Source organism: Natrix helvetica (assembly GCF_964273705.1).
Source record: "Natrix helvetica genome assembly, chromosome: 2".
In the NCBI taxonomy this organism is placed as follows: domain Eukaryota; kingdom Metazoa; phylum Chordata; class Lepidosauria; order Squamata; family Natricidae; genus Natrix; species Natrix helvetica.
Genome location: NC_138552.1, coordinates 179543072 through 179556865, shown reverse-complemented (window position 1 = coordinate 179556865; position 13794 = coordinate 179543072).

Below are 13794 nucleotides of genomic sequence, written 5' to 3'. Positions count from 1 at the left end.
TATGCTAGTCACATATAACACTTATATGTCCATTCATTTCTCACTTAATCTTCACCATCCAGCTACTATTTCACACATGGCAATCATTCACATGATTGAATTGTAATACCTCTGAGATTTCAGGGATTATTCAAAAAGTGTGTCAGGTTTTAAATAAAAACACCCCCTCCCATTTTCTCCATGTCTAATTCTATACATCACATGGTTTAACTCTGGTATAGTACATTCAGTTATTCTAACATCTGTGAGTAGCTTTGTATATTTCCTCCTTTATAAAAAACTTGAATAGCTCTACAAAATCAAACGTGGGCCATAAGAAGCAAATCTGAGTTAAAGCAATTCTTGTAGAAGCAAGAATTGTAGAAGCAATTCTACAATACTCATCTTATAATATTTGGCTACTTTAGCAATCAAATAGGATTTGTTTCTGCCTCAGGTATCAATAAGGCAGATCTGGCTGCATTACCAAAACCGAACAGCCTGGGGAATTACATCATAATGTAGCATTATTTCTACAGACATTTTTAGGTGGGAAATGACTGTCCTATTTGAACTGATAATGGAGTGTTTTAGGTTGCCATAGAAAGTGTCTGTACGTATTGATGAGGGGAGATGCAGGAAGAGTAGCTAGAATACCCCCTGGAAATCAAGGGATAGCTAAATCAGAGCAAATCTACATTTGATTGGAATGCAACCTCTTTGCAGGCTTGCCCAGAAGAATGACTTTTTCTAGTGATCATGATGGATAATGAGCTTAATGAATTGCATGATAAATAGTCAGTTTAATGAAGTATCCACACACAGTCCCTTTGACTGCACAGGTACATGGAACTACAACAGAATGCTAGGGTGGATTGAAGGAAGGATCAAAGATCAGTTGAAGATAAAGATGTGACTGATGAATACAATGATCAAGAATTATGTAGATTGACTCCCATTAACAAGTACTACCCCAAACACTTCAATCTCCTCCCAAATTGTATTGTGAAATTGTAGCACTAGTGACTAGTCCATTGAATAATCAAGCTAACATTTTCAGTTATAAAATAGGAGATAAAGAAGAGCACTGGATATAAACTGGGGAAATGTGTGAAGTGTGTAACAACTTCTCCTTTCTACAGATTAATTTCTTTGCTGCGTTTCCCCCGATACTTTAATTACTCTTTATTTCTTAAACAAATTAATATAGATGTCCAAATCACACGTAGTGACTCAGGGCGACGTAGAACATTCAAAATCCACAGTTAAAATTCACCACTCCAACCCCTATTCCACCATAGCAGCAACAACAGAATCAGACAAGCCACTTGATTGGCTCTGAACGAGATCCTCAAATTCGCTGACAAAACTATATCTTCAAAGCCTTGCAGAAAAGCAACAAGGTGGGAGCCAAACATATCTGGGGGAACGAAGGAGGAAAGCCATTTCCATGCTTGGAAATCTTTCTGAAATCAAGGAGCTACAAGACAAATTTTGCAACTATCTGATTTAGATATACTCTCTGCATACATTAGTTGGGGAAATTATATTGATTAGCAATATGTATAGTAACTCTAATTTATTGTAATGGAACGGAGACATATATTAAAGGTACCACTGTATTTAAACTCTGATTCAAAGCCAATGCTACTACAATGTTGTAGTATGTATTATTATTTCTGTGACTATTAGGGGGCAGAGATTCTGAGAGGGGAGGAAATAACTTCTCTGGGTTTTCCCCCTCCTAACCTGTAGGTACTAGAAGTAAGGAAAAATTGTTACTGCAGTCTTTGTTCAATATTCCCCTGAGCCTGTTTCCAGCCACATGACTGTGGATTCTGAATATATCGGAATCTGTCCTGGAGGTATGGCATGCCCAAGTAATTATGCATTGTATTCCAATAAAATAAAAGCTGATTCGTTTCCAAATTGGGGAAATTTCATTAGAGAACACAAATGGATCTATTGCATACAAGGTATGCACTGAAGATAATATAATTTGGATTAATTTCAGAAACACCTTCTCCAAAGCAAACTTAATTAGAGCCATCTGGAACATTCATGAATATTTTGGAAATACACAGACATTGTTTGAAACAATTTTGCCACAAATTCTTCATATGCAAAAAAAAGTAAAGGTAAAAAGGTAGGTATGTAAACATTTTGTGACTATCTTTGCAACAAGCAATGCTAATTGTGTTTAACCAGGGCTCTTCAGTCATAGTACACTTTGATCTAGTGGTTAAGGAACCAGAGGTAGACCATAAATCTTGCTTAGACATGAAAGCAAGCTGATTGACCGTGGGTCAGTCATCCGCTCTCAATCTAATCACAGGATTGTTGTGGGGAAAATAAGAGGAAGGTGTGTTGGATATATTTGTTACCTTGAGTTATTTGCAAAAATAATAAAGATGTGATAAAATTTAAACAAATAAAATAAATATGATGTTTGGTGATTGATTGTTTGGAAAAGTCTGGAAGTTCCCAACTTTTCTATTGCATTTATATAGCAATTGAACCAAAATGTGTATTGGGAGGAAAGTTCTTAAAAGAATTACTTTCCATTCATCCTAATTTCTGCATTTGTGCTAATATTTTCTTCATGTCTCATCCATAAGGATATATGTTCTGATATATTCATATATCAAAAATGAATGAAATTTATATTTGCAAATATAAATACTCCCCTTGCACAAAGGCACAAAACTCTGAATTTTATAAAAACCCTCATAGCTGAGGCCTCATCTGTGCTCTACTCTATTTTCATAAAATTGTTTACAAAAACACAGACATAATTGCATACTTTTAAAAGATGCAATAAAGTTTATTTTTTGAAAATTCCTTTTCCACAAAATCTACTTAAGGGAGAAATAGATACTTCAGGAGTTTGCATATTTATCCAATTTTACAAAAAAAAACCTGAAAGGATAATTCCATTTATTTTTAAAATTAAAAAGGAAAGCTGTTTAGTCCATAATAAGTATACATGTTTATTTTACGTGTAGCCTATTTTATATAATTTTAAGTTTTAGTATTTATAAAGAGTTAATATCTATTCAAATGTGTAGTTATTGATTTCCAACTATAGTTAATTTATTTTGCTTCAGAATAAGAAAAATACAAAATCCCCTACTTCCTATTGATTACAGAAACTCACAGAAATTCTAGCTTATTTTGTTTATACAGGTTCTAATCACAAATTCATACTTAAATAATAACCCACTCAGAATATACAGAATACAGCCAACCTGAATCTCTATTATGATACTTCAACTGTTTTATTTTTAAAAAGCTCTTATAAAGCTGAATTATCCTAAGGCAAATCAAGGATTTTCTGGCACAGTTGAAAGAATGTTAAATTCAGTACATTCAGTGCCAAGTTACCTATTTTTATAATATGAACAAATAATTTCCGCATATAGTTTATACTATATTTAATATTATACTGTTTAACTGAATTATAAAATATGCATTTTATTTTGCACTGCTTTGAGAACTTAGTAGTATACTAAAAGAAGAAAGGAGCAGAAAGGAAAAGAACAATTGTTTTGCAACTTACTGTATTCAAGAGGCTTGAAGCTAAATTTTCATTTTTGTGGAAAAAGGAAGATTTTTGTGTACAAAAAATAATAAAAACATGACAAAGATGATCCTGAATAGAGGTATCCCTGATATTCACAACTATAATTCTATTGAAAAATTAATTAATGTATTTTATAGTATGCAAATAGAGGATCATACAGTGATTCTAAGTATCTCTGCAAAGAGCCTAAAGTTTGGACACACCTTAGATGCTTATCTCATTATTACTCCTAGCTATTTTGGTTATGACTTGGAGGAAGCCAAAAGAGATTTCTACAGAACTTGCTTCATCCAAAAGGTGTTGTCTTCTATTTTTCCTTCTACCTAAAACTCTGACCTATTAGCTCCAAGTAAGGATAGCTACAGAAAATAGTATAGAAGACCTTTTTTTTAGTTACCGTTAAATTAGCTATACAATCCATCAAGCTAATAATTTAAATTTCTCTTTCTCTTCCCCCCTCTCTCTCACATATACACACAGTCCAAGTTATCAAGAAATGAAATGAAGAGAATTACATTCTAATTCATCTGGAAGATATACAGTACATTTCTGGAAAGTCATGCTATTTGGCGAGGAGGATATACTAGACAAGACACCCTGCTAAAAAATACACAAGCAAACAAACATCGAGATGTTTGAGTAACAGAATTGGTCAGTAGTTAAAGAAAACAAAGCAAAGTCACTGGAAGAGACTTTTCCTGAATTAAGGAGTCAGGAATACAAATAGAATAAACTAACTCAGAATACAGCAGCCATCAAAACAAGGTCCCTGGCACAAAGACATCTGAAACAAGTTTGTAGAAATTGCAAGTTTCTACAAGTTTGTAGTTCTCAAAACTACAGAGTGCAGATCTTTGCTATTGATCAGATGCAAGATCTATTGCATATGAATGTCATGGAATCTGAATTTAATACTGGAGCGATCAGAAGAACTACAAGGAACAATGCTATACTCTATACTGGTTTGTATTATTTCTTCAGCCGGAGATTTGAATTTTTGTAGAATGAAATCAAAGTCAACATCTAAAATGTTCTTTTTCACTCCAACCTTGATCTGGAAACTTAGAAAACTTAATCTGAACAAAGATGCCTAAAAATACAAGATATTGATTTCATTATAACAAACTTTGTCTTGGTTACTAGCCAAATGCCATACAAAACTAAATAAAGCATGTACTTCAGCGAACCCTTAATAATAACCCACTTCTCAGACCTGGAAGCCACCTTTTACATTGGGCCTTCAGGCCTGCCACTTTTCTGCTGTGGGAAAATAGGAGGGGGATTATATGGAGTATCGGTGATACATAGTCAAGATAACATTCCTTTCTCAGAGAGTCAATGACACTTTGCCCTGCAGCTGTGATGGTGTGACTGGAAGGCATCTCCAGTTTTGGACAGTGCCTAATTGGATTATGTGATGGACATGTGGGTGCTGGGCAGGGACTTGAACTTTCACTTACATGGGAAAACCCTGCAAACTTTCAGATTTGGGTTTTCCCAGATGTGCCAAAATGACACCTCTACTAAAATGGAACTTTGAGGAAACTCAAGCCTCACACTCTTCTTTCATTAGAGATGTTACTTGGAACCCTGGCACCACTCATAATACAGAAAGAATACAGCAAAGCTGAATCTCTATTATGATACTTTAACTGTTTTATTTTTAAAAAGCTGTTGTAGAGCTGAATTATCCTAAGGCAAATCAAGGATTTTCTGGCACAGTTGAAAGAATGTTAAATTCAGTACATTCAGTGCCGTTACCTATTTTTATAATATGAACAAATAATTTCCGCATATAGTTTATACTATATTTAATATTATACTGTTTAACTGAATTATAAAATATGCATTTTATTTTGCACTGCTTTGAGAACTTAGTAGTATACTAAAAGAAGAAAGGAGCAGAAAGGAAAAGAACAATTGTTTTGCAACTTACTGTATTCAAGAGGCTTGAAGCTAATTTTCATTTTTGTGGAAAAAGGACCATTTTTCTGTACAAAAAATAATAAAAACACGACAAAGATGATCCTGAATAGAGGTATCCCTGATATTCACAACTATAATTCTATTGAAAAATTAATTAATGTATTTTATAGTATGCAAATAGAGGATCATACCGTGATTCTAAGTATCTCTGCAAAGAGCCTAAAGTTTGGACACACCTTAGATGCTTATCTCATTATTACTCCTAGCTATTTTGGTTATGACTTGGAGGAAGCCAAAAGAGATTTCTACAGAACTTGCTTCATCCAAAAGGTGTTGTCTTCTATTTTTCCTTCTACCTAAAACTCTGACCTATTAGCTTCAAGTAAGGATAGCTACAGAAAATAGTATAGAAGACCTTTTTTTAAGTTACGTCAAATTAGCTATACAATCCATCAAGCTAATAATTTAAATCTCTCTTTCTCTTCCCTCTCTCTCTCACATGTACACACAGTCCAAGTTATCAAGAAATGAAATGAAGAGAATTACATATCTGATGTAATAACTGATTTATCAAATATGCATTTTATTTTGCACTGCTTTGAGAACTTAGTAGTAAAATTAAAGAAGAAAGGGACAGAAAGGAAAAGAATAATTGTTTTGCAACTTACTGTATTCAGGAGGCTTGAAGCTAAATTTTCATTTTGCTGGAAAAATGTCAATTTTTCTGTACAAAAAATAATATAAACATGACAAACATGAACCTGAATACAGGTATCCCAGACATTCATGACTATAATTCTATTGAATGACTAATCTCTTTCTCTCCAACCTTGATTTGAAAACTTGGAAAACTTAATCTGAACAAATATGCATAAAATACAAGATATTGATTTCATTATAACAAACTTTGTCTTAGTTACTAGCCAAATAATGTCATACATCTAAATAAAGCATCTACCTCAGCGAACCCGTCATGCAGAAATGTGCCATATTCACCTTACAAAAACCTTAGGAAGAAGGTGGTTACTTTAAATAAAAACCAGAGCTCGCTCTGAGCTTTCCATGGTACTGATGTAATATACCTGAACATAGATATAACTGGTCCACTCAAGCTATTTTCTTCAGAATCTAACCCTGAAGGAGGCATACCTGAAACAATGACTTCCTTGTTTGCCTCCAGTTTTGGAAGGAAAATATACCAGACATCCTATTGCCTTACAAATGACACAGTGCATGTAGAAACTTGAATATGTATATCCAAGAAGCTAAGGGGTGTTTGCTTTAGACATAAAAGCAACAAGAAACTTAAAGGCTGAAGAAAGGAATTAGGTAAGTGCTGGAACAGGGGTCAAACACTGTAGTGTTGCACAAGACCAAAGAAGCAAGAACCACATAAATTGTTTATGTTTGTTGGGGTAAATACAGAATATTGGGAACTGTAATAGGGGTTGTATAGTTCTTGTATAGTTATTTAATTAAGGTCGAGTCTTTAAAATACTTTCCGCAGATTTCTCCCCACTGGATGTGATTTGCTGTTTATAAAATATGCTGTCAACTGATTCTGTTGTTACCTCATTCATATCTTTCTCAGTTCCTCCAAAGTCCAAAGGTAAACATTGCAGCAAGTAAGCCATGTTAGTTTATGGTAGTTTTTAACTCTCACTAAGCCTACAACTATTCTCAATAGAATTCAGCTGGATTCAGAAAATTTCTTCCAATGTTCACCTTGAATCTTGTTAATTTCAATCTATTGGTTCTTGTCTTGCCCTGAGTTCAGTGGTGGGTTTCTGCCGGTTTGCACCGGTTCAGGCGAACCAGTTCATGACCGGACCTGGAAGTAACCGGACCTGGAAGTAACCGGACCCGGAAGTAACTTCTGGGAACTGGCACCGGCCCTGTCGCTCAATCGCCCTTGCCGTCCCATTGCAGCTCACTCACTCCCCCGCTCATCTGCACTAAACTAGGCTAGCCCAGCCCGCCGCTCACTGATTGGCTGGAGTCCAGCCAATCAGTGAGCGGGCTGGAGGTGACCCATTTAAAAGCGTGGCGCCAACGGCCAACATTCCTCTTTTGAAAAGAGTTTTTCTCTTTTGGAGACTTCTCTTTTCAAAAGAGTCTTTCATTCCCGAGCAGTCTTGCATCGCACTTGCTGACCGGGTCCTCCATTTCAAAACTCCCTTCCCTTCGCCTTCCAGGAGCTTGCTGCTTCCCTCAGGTAAGCAACTACGCATGGGGGGGTGGCGGGACTCGGGAGCCTAGCTTAGCCAGCTTACGAAAGCCATGGGCTGGTGTAGGCCATGCGGCCAAAGGCAGGTGGCCGCCGCTGGCAGTGGCTTAGCTTTCGCGAGGGAAGGCCTTCAGGCCTTCTCTATCGAAAGCCACGGGTTCGCATACGTCAGGTGGCCAAAGGCAGGCGGCGGCCTACGCCACGTGGGCGGTGGCGGCCTACGTCATGTGGGCGGGCGGTGGCGGCCTATGCCATGCGGGTGGGCGGCGGCGGCCTATGCCATGTGGCCGAAGGTGGGCAGGCGGGAGGCGGCAGCGGCGGCCTAGCTTTCACGAGGGAAGGCTGATCAATCCATCTTATTGGAGTCGGATCCATCGCATCGGAGTGCTGCTGATTCTGCCTGCTGGTAAGTGACCTGTTTTTTTTTTTCTTTTATTTTTTTTAATGTATTTTAAAATAATATTTTATTTATTGTGCATAGAATTTTTTTAAATAATTTTACTTAAAAGTATTGGGTATAGAATACTTTAAAATGGTTTACTTCAATTTATTGTGTGTGGATTCTTTTTTTAAATTGCCTTAGACGATTAAGAAAAAAGATTCTATCTAAAATAAATTAAAATAAACCATTTTAAAATATTCTATACTCAATTCTTTAAAATGTATTGTGCATAGAATTTTTTAAAATAGTTTTACTTAAAAGTATTGAGTATAGAATATTTTAAAATGGTTTACTTCAATTTATTGTGTATGGATTCTTTTTTTAAATTGTCTTAGACTATTTAAAAAAAAGATTCTATCCAAAATAAATTAAAATAAATGATTTTAAAATATTCTATACTCAATACTTTAAAATGTATTGTGCATACAATTGTTTTAAATTGTTTTATTGTAATTTATTGAGTATGGAATATTTTAATGGTTTCATTTTTAATTATTGTGTGTGGAATAGTTTGAAATGGTTACAGTATAAATTATTGCTGTACCCTTAAAATGGTTACAGTATAAATTATTGCTGGTTGAATAATGGTTACAGTATACTATTGCTGGTACAATACCTTAAAATGGTTACAGTATAAATTATTGCTGGTGGAATAATTAACAATGGTTTTTAAGGATATTTTTAGTTATAGAATATCTTTTTTTTTAAATTATTTTAGGGCATTTTTATTTTTTAATTGTTTATAAAATATATTTACTACAAGAAATGTTATTCCTTTTTGCAAATGTTTTCTTTGTGATGCAACATGTTGCTTTTAAGTGTTCAGACCAGGTTTATGTGTCTCAAAGTGGCTGCTTTTCTATGGGCAGGCCAGGTTGTTCCAGATCAGCTTTGCCAGATTTTGTGTGTTTCACCCTCGTTGTTTAGGTAAATTCTGAGGTGGTTGCTGGTTCTGTGAGCTTCCTGGCACTGTCCTTTATAATTTCCCACAATGCTTTGATGGTTTTTATTCCAGTGGCTTTGTCTTTCCTGTCCTTAGGGTTAGGGGTAAAAAAACTGGTTTCATTTGCATTCTTTTTTTGGGGGGGGGGGATTCTTATTTTTGGTGTTTTCCTGGTACTGTCATAGTTTGTGTGGGTGTGGGTGTGTAATGTCCCGCAGTTATCTACGCATTAATAATGATCTAGTAATATTTCCTTATACATTTTAGGGACCTTTCCTTACATAATTGGTGTTTTCTTTCATACTTTTGGATTTCTAATTTCTGTTTCTTTTAGTTAGCAATTGCTAAAACAAATCCCATGTGAAAAAGTATTCAAAGCCTTCTTGATTTTAATTGTCAATTTATTTATTCCTGCACATTGTAATATTTATTCATTTTCATATGTCTGTTTTTCCACTGTTGTGCAAACACAATTCCAGCAGCTGCTAACATGTGTAAAATTAAATATACATTGTACTCCCTTCCAATTCCATATCTTGTTTTACCATTGCTTCTAACCACTAACTTCTGAATAGCTACTTGGACCAACCTAAGTAGTGAACCTAATTCATATATTCCTGTTTTTTGGAACTGAGAACTAAATTTCAGAAAAAGGAAATAAGGTGGTGTGCAGAAGACCGTCAAGCCAGTGAGATCCTTCCTCTGTAAGTAGCTGTCTTTATTGCTGGGTGTGCTCTGTGCTGGGTTCATCCTTGAGATAGTAAAGTCATGCTTTCTGTGTCTCTCCTTTGTGCAGGTTATTGGAGCAAGGTAGTGAGGTGGTGGTGCAGAAGACGCAAAAAAGGACAGTAATTTTCCTTTTCTATTATTTTTTGTGCTTGTTTCATCCTAATGCAGTGCATGCAATTAAAGTCTTGCTTTTTGTGTCTCTCCTTTGTACAGATTATTGGAGCAAGGTGGTGAGGTGGTGGTGCAGAAGACCAGCAAGGCAGTAATCTTCCCTCTGTAAGTAGCTGTCTTTATTGTTTTGTGTGCTGGTTTCGATGCAGTGCATGCAATGAAAAAGTTCATTTCTGTGTCTCTTCTTTGTGCAGCCCATTCATTGGAGTCAGTTATACTGAAGACTGGCAAGAACAGTCATCTTCCTTCTGTAAGTAGCTCTTTTATTGTTTTTGTACTTATTTTAATCTTATTATAGTTCTTCCATTGGGGCAAAGAATTCAGTGACATCGTCTTGGCCACTCCCACCCAGTCACATGGCTGGCAAGCCACTCCCACCTGGTAACATGGCCAGCAAGCCACTCCCACCCGGTCACATGGCCGGCAAGCCACTCCCACAAAGCAGGCCACACCCACAGAGTAGGTTCCAAAATTTTTTGAATCCCACCACTGCCGGAGTTCCAATGGAGAATATGTCTATCCTGCTTCAGTTATGATGTAACCAATGCATAGTATAGTATAGAAGTTAATATAGAAACTATTAACTTCTTGCTACCTGAACAAAATGGTTCTGTTGAATGCAACTCAACCCAAGCAACCTTGCTCAGAAACTAAATAATCTGTTTTGGTACCATGTCCAATGTAGAATAACACTAACTGATCTGTAATATCCTAGGTTTTCCATTTTTGAATACTGGGATTAAACTGGCTTTTTCCCAGTCTTTTTGCAGCATACCAATTTTTCAGGAGTTTTCAAAGATTAACATCTGGCAGTTTTGAGACCACTTCTGCAGCTTTCTTCATCTTCTTAGGATGTAATTATTCTCACCCTGGAGACCAGAATTGTTTAGGGAGCAAGGTGGAATCTTACTCTACCTTTTAATAAATAAGCTGTCCCCACTGCCTTTCATGAATCCTGTTAGTAAGAGTTCTCTTTGCCTTCTGACAGAAGGACAAACATAGGAGGTAGAGGATGTTACTAATTAGCAGCCTTCCTACTGTTATATGCCACGTGCTGTGGAATATTCATATCCCTTCTCTTAACCATGTTCAGTCCTGTACATATTTGCTCAGCCATTCTCTGCGTGGAATCCTTGCTTCTATTGCCTCCCTGCTGTCAGTTTACTTTTTTCTTGATAAACTGCCACTAGACTTGCCAAATACACTTTCCCTTTCCTTGTGAAATACAATTCTTTCTGCTTAAGAATTACTTAAAGTTTTGATGCAAGCCATGGCCTAAGAATGCAATATTTTCTCTTTTTTTCTTTAACCAGTTTTCTCCCATTCATTTAGGAAAGATACAATATGTGAAAATGGTACTTGTGCCACAGCTCCTTCATCGTCCTATTCAGAATTTTTTAATCACTTGTAATCTTCTGTTGATAAATATCCTTGATACATGCATCAGAAGGACAGTACAATTCTCATAATAGCTCCTCTTTCCAAATAGAATTGCTCTGTCTTTTGCGATAATGAATCTCCCATCACCACTTTTCTTTTCCACCTCTGCAGAGAATTCGGTCTGTTGATTTCTGCAGAGTTGATAATACCCTCCATTATTTCAGGTGACTGAATCTTTGTTTCAATGACAAGAGAGTTTGAAATGTGTAGATAAGCTTCACTGATGGGCATCTCCTCTTGGTTTGTCTCTTATTGCTTGCTACTTGTGCAAAGTAGGAATGTATCTCCTAGATTTGATTTTATTGCAATTCCTGATATTCCCCACCATCATAGCTAGGCTGCAAAGTGTAGATTCAATTACAGAGAGTACTAATTTGGGTAGTCTGTTAGGACCAGTGGTGGCTTCCGGATCTCGTTGCAACCTGTACGGTGCAATGGGGCCCGGCGGCCACCACATGAATGCGTGCAGCACGTGCATGCATCCTTACCTCCTGTGATGCTCCAGCTGCTTGGCGGAGTGTCGCACAGGCGCCATACACTGTGCATGCAAGTGCACATGGCCCGTTTTCTTCGAATACAGGTAAGGAACGAGGGCAGGTGGGTGGGCCCTCCAGAGTACCATACCGGAACAGTATCCGGTGCTCCCGGCAGGCACAGGTACGCCTGTACCAGGCATACTGCCTGCAACCCACCACTGGTTAGGACACAGCCCAGATTCTTTGAATGTGCAAAGTTTTGTTACAGAGGCAATTCTTTTGGCAAGCATACCCAAAATGCAGAAAGTAGCCCCACTTCTCCTCTAAAACCCTTTCTTCTTAAAGATCATTTTTTTAAAAAATGGTTTCACAGACTTCCAAGTAATTTCAAGCTTTCAAATATCACTGACTGTATTTACATAGTATTTTAGATAACACATGTAATGAAATGTTTTATCACCCAAATACATTTTGAAATAGGTAACTGTTGATAAATTGAAATGAAATCCCTTTCACCATTTTTAGCTACCTACTGAACTGAACTGAAAGTTGTTCTGCAACAAAATTCTTATGAGAGTTTTAAATGAGATTAAATATGTCAAACTCCAAAGAGAAAACTGGAAAAGATATTTCTAATTAACATTTTGTTTCAGACTGGAAAGCCCGATGTGCAAACAGCTGAGGTTCTAATAACTTTACTTCTATAGTTATTTTTCCCCCTTTAGGGATTTACAATGCCACTTGCTTAGGTAAAATTGCCACTTCTTACTAATCTAAGGACAATAAAAAGACTACTATGGCAGTTACTTCAGACAACAAATAAGTAAATTGAGATTTCTAGGTCAATTAAGATGAATCTAAATAGTGTGGCAAAGTCTTACTCTGCAATGACAGGAGAGTTTATCTTTCATCACTGGCAATGGTGTATAGGTATTTCAGTAACTTCTGACCAGATAGAGTGTCCCTATGGAAGAATTCAGACAATGCCAAACAGAAGTTATCTTGATGAATGTTCAGGGGATGCATACAGGGTGACTTCTTAAAAGGTGAAAATGTTTTAAGACATGCCAATATTTCTGGACTAAACTGATGCCAAATTTGGTAGCAGCTCAAAAATTACCTGTCCAAATCAGTGTCCCATCGTATCAATTGCATTCAATTGAGTCCTTGGTGCTCTCTGAACTGGTTGCTTCCAAAACATTTTGTTACCAAACTAGATAGTATTTTCAGTGCTAGAAGGGACTTGGGTGTGTTCCCTATATACATTAACTTGCTCTGCCAATGTTAGTGAGGGTGTTGTTTCTTCCTTGCTAGTTCCTTGATTAGTCTGCTGTTTATTCTTTGATGGTTTGTCTTCAGTTGCTTTGTCTGAGTTGGTTGTTCCTTGATTAAGGTATTGTTTACTGTTTGATTGTCTGGTGCAAAACCCTGCTTATCTGGATGATGATTATTGACAATATATAAAATGTATTGTTGTTCTTCAGTTCTCTTTCTTAAATGCATTTGTGCAGACAGAGATACAGTGACGTTGATAACAATAGTATATTTTGGCAGGTTGGTCAGGGATAGAGTGATCCCCCCCCTATGTAATACTTATGTCTATATTTCAAAATGAGGAAATGAATTCAGTTTGGAATCGACTCCATAGCTAATAAACCATTGTAAAAATGCTTTGTGACCAAGCAATACTGAATTAGCTAAACTGCTTTTGAGAAAAGTACTATAAATTACACATTTTAAAATCACATGGTGTGATCTTGCACCTGATACTCTTCAGCATTGGCTATGCTGGCCAGGCCAGTTAGGAATTCTATTCCAGTAATTACACACACATTTCTATGCTAAAATAGCTTTTGCTACTATTAATAGCTTTAGATT